Source organism: Hoplias malabaricus, chromosome 5 (assembly GCF_029633855.1).
Source record: "Hoplias malabaricus isolate fHopMal1 chromosome 5, fHopMal1.hap1, whole genome shotgun sequence".
Lineage (NCBI taxonomy): Eukaryota > Metazoa > Chordata > Actinopteri > Characiformes > Erythrinidae > Hoplias > Hoplias malabaricus.
Window position 1 is genome coordinate 32,413,766 of NC_089804.1, and position 4,330 is coordinate 32,418,095.

Here is a 4,330-nt window from a genome sequence, read left to right on the forward strand (position 1 = left end):
TCGAGACCCTCCTCCACGCTTCAGACCAGCTGCCCACGCTCCAGCAACCACCAAGTGCCTTGAAGCTGTCCCTACACTGAAGTTCTCATGGACTACTAACTATCATCACCAGTAGATTGACCAGAGGAGGATGGGTCACCCCTTGTGAGCCTTGGTTCCTCCCAAGGTTTCTTCCTCAGCTGGGGGAGTTTTTCCTTGCCACTGTCGCCCCTGGCTTGCTCACTTGAGGGTTTTACATTTGTTTTTACATTTCATGTCAAATCTTTGTTTTACTGGAATTCTGTGTAGCTGCTTTGTGACAACATCAGTTGTGAAAAGCGCTATATAAATAAATTTGATTTGATTTGATTTGAAGGTCCGATTGAGATGCCAATGTTCTGAATCTCTGAAATTGAAAACGAGAGAGTGAATCACTATTGGATTGGAATGGCCAGGGATGTGAGTAGCTTTTAAAAAGAATTGGTGCATAACTGAATGCCAAACGAGACGGCGGAGAAAGAACGTGAGTGGCATTGACTTTGAACGCCCTTTGTTAATTATGTTTACGACTGATGCATTGTCTGAATGAATGATAATGGCGCAACAGGCCCATTCATGCCCCCAAAGAATGGCAGCGGCCACGATGGGGTACAACTCACGCAACCCGATTGAGTTGCCTGCGTCTATTGAGAAGGAGCAGAGTTCTGAGGGCCACTGGGATGCAAACCAGTGACCATCGTAGTAGCTGCCGAAACCTGTAGAAGGAGCGGCATCCGTAAATATGGAGGGGTCTTCGGGATTGGAAAGAGCATCATTGTAGAAGAATGAGATGCCATTCCAGTGGCGGAGGAGGAGGAGGAGCCAGAAGTTCAGCTAGGATTTACAAGCGAGGTCTAGGTTAACAACCTGGAACAGAGAGGAGACAGAAGAGGCGAGATTAAGGAGTTGTGAAACGAAAGCATGACCTTGGTTTATAATTTGCATGGCGAAGTTGAGGTGATTAAATATTTGAAAAAATAATAATAATATTTAAAAAAAAAAAAAAAAAAAAAAAAAAAAAAAAAAAAAAACCAGTGTCTCAGTGTTCCTTTTTCCAGATGATCCTGACCTTGATGCCGCCCCGCCGAAAAGAACCGCACCAGAGAACAACCAAGCCGTAGCAGCACCTGAGCAAGTGGCAATGCAACCACCTCCACCCACCGGAACACCAGACCACAGTGGACCCGCATCCAGCACCCGGTCCCTATGTCAATCTGCAGCGGGAAATCGAAGTGTTAGACAGAGAGCAGGAGGGAATCGGATACTGGACAGAAAAGGACATGATATAGTTACCTCTGATCTGTCCGACCCCCTACAAGTATGAGAACGGAAGTTCAGAGAAGAATTTTTTGAGGACTTTTACAAGTCATGTCGCCCGACTGAGAACGAGACAAGGAAAAAAAAGAAAGAAAGCGGGCAGACACTATGATGGTAAAAGCAAGTTGATGATGGTAAAACCAAGTTGACGACCGAAAACGGCAAGTTGACCAGCTTGGGCCAGCTTTCCAGACACACGTGTTTCAGAGAGACACATGGGTTAATCGGTGCTACAATTGTGGCAAACATGGACATTTTGTCAGAGACTGCCTGGAGCAATATGCTCAGGAGGAAGAAAAGCCAGAAACAGCACACTGCGAGAAGTGATGGGTGGCGGAAAGGCAGGACGCGCTGAGATGGGACCCACTGACACAGCGAAAAGGGAAGTACTCTCTTCTTCTCAAAACTTAAGTTAACTGCCTGACTAGATAATTACTATCTAGTCAGTATGTTATAGAATATACTATACTATCTAGTAAGATGTTATAGAAACTAATGATAAAAAATTATAAATAAAGGGGATTTTATTGATAGACCATGCGAAGTATTTATTAGGAAAAAAAATATATAAAAATGCTTCTATTCTATGTGTAGATCTATGTGCTGATCTGAAATATGTGATTTCAAGGGAAGACTGAATGGAATCCCCCAGAGCTCTGGTGTAAATATATATATATATATGCATTTAGCATGACGTATAGATTTATTTATATAGACTGTATGCAAACATGTCTATATAAATAAAAATAATAATTAAAAAATTAAAAATAAAACAAAATCCCCTATTTTGCCGCGTAGAGGCCACTGCGCGACAAAAAAGCGGAATTCATTTGATAAGGTGATTCGGTTGAGTCATTGGTTTGATTCAGATTGAATCACTGAGTTGATTCATTGAGGTGACAATTAGATTCACTTGAACCTTACATTTGAGTCATTGGTTTGATTCAGATTGAATCACTGAGTTGATTCATTGAGGTGACAATTCAATTCACTTGAACCTTACATTTGTTTCATTTAAGTTTATGATACTAGGGGCGGCACGGTGGCGCAGCAGGTAGTGTCGCAGTCATACAGCTCCAGGGACCTGGAGGTTGTGGGTTCAATTCCCGCTCCGGGTGACTGTCTGTGAGGAGTTGGTGTGTTCTCCCCATCTCCGCGTGGGTTTCCTCCGGGTGCTCCGGTTTCCTCCCACAGTCCAAAAACACACGTTGGTAGGTGGATTGGCGACTCAAAATTGTGAGTGAATGTGTGTGTGTCTGTGATGCCCTGTGAAGGACTGGCGTCCCCTCCAGGGTGTATTCCCGCCTTGTACCCAATGATTCCAGGTAGGCTCTGGACCCCCCACGACCCTAAATTGGATAAGCGGTTACAGATAATGGATGGATGGAAGTTTATGATACTTTGTTTCAAATTTCAACTTGTTGAAATTGATTCATTAATGATCATCGAATTTGTTGAGTTTGGTGATAGTTTGATTGCCTTTTATTCTAAATATTTGAGATTTTAAAATTATTATTAACAATGAGATTCATTTTATCCCCAGTGTGATTAATGGTTGCCAATTATTGATATGAACTGAGTCATTATTGATTCGAGCCAACCAATTTGATTAATATAAGATCTGATTTAACATGTTTTAGAACATTTAATAACTGAGAAATTAATATATCACATTTTGATTAATACATTTATATCTCATTTATTAGATATGCATGTGTGTGAAACCCCATGAAACCTGACATGTCATGGGATAATTATAAACTCATACACAGCTTTCACAGCTCCGGTCGCCGCCACACAACTTCCTGTAACAGATCAAGAGAAACCCACTCTGCAAGCTATTCAATCCACTGCCACTGGAGCAGAGCAAGCTCAGTGGTCCAAATCAGGGTGCATTAAATATGTACACACTACAACGAACAGACCATGTCTCCCAGAAACATACATAAAAGGGTTAATTGCTATTTCTCATGAGAGTTATCACATGAGCAAAAGGAGGGAATGATAAAATACAATACCAGGCATTGGTATGCACCCAGACTCTCTACATTCACCCAAAGGTTTTGTTCAACATGCCTCATGTGTGCACAAAACACACACAGGCACAAACAACCCCTGTCGCAACAACCTGTAGGTCACCCCCCAGCGACAGAACCATTCCATTGGCAGATTGATTTTGTGAAGCTAACACCAGCAGAAGGGAAGCGGTTTCTCCTGGTCTGTGTATGCATGTTCAGTAAATGGTTTGAAGCTTTTCCTATAGGTATTCAAGATGTCGAAACAGTAGCCAAATCGTTCTTCAGAGAAATAATCCCCAGATGGGACCTGCCGCAACGCGTCTCGAGTGATAATGGCACTCCATTTGTACATACAAGCCTAATTAGTCTAACTAAGTACCTAGAAATGGGTACCGACGGTGCTGGGGCAGTAGAAAGGGTTAATGGAACCATTAAAAAATGATCTTGCAAAATGACACAACAAACAAGCCTTAATTGGGTTAAGTGTCTCCCTCTGGTCCTCTGGCAAAGCAGAACCAGACCACAGAAAATAACTGGTCTTAGTGCCTTTGAGATAGTGTTTGGCAGGCCTATCAACATGGGCTTAGGTCTACCTCCACTTGATAATCAGTTGTTTGACCAACACTCTCTCACAACGTATTGCGTCTCGAGAAGATTTCTGCCCATATCTAAGCAGGTGAAAGCAGTGCTGCTGCAACCAGCCGACCAGCCCTTCCACGACCACAAGCCAGGTGACTGGGTGCTGATACGAGACCTCCGCAGACGAAGGTGGAACCAACCCAAGTGGACTGGACCACACCAGCTGCTCCTAGTGACCCACACGGCCGTGAAAGTGGCAGGATGAGAATTTTTCCACCACACAAGGAACTCGAGTAAAGTAGTGGGACCGAGGGTTTTCTCTGCTGAGAGGGGAACACCTAGGCAGTGGAAGACGGAGTCGAGTGCGTTGCAGTGCGGTGGTGGGGAGGAAGGGATGT

The 4,330-nt window shown here is 43.5% G+C and overlaps 1 pseudogene; it reads right to left on the reverse strand.

Moving 5' to 3' along the window:
* Positions 1-304: 304 nt before the first annotated feature.
* LOC136697297 (uncharacterized) lies at positions 305-981 on the reverse strand (annotated as a pseudogene).
* Between the last annotated feature and the right edge of the window lie 3,349 nt (positions 982-4,330).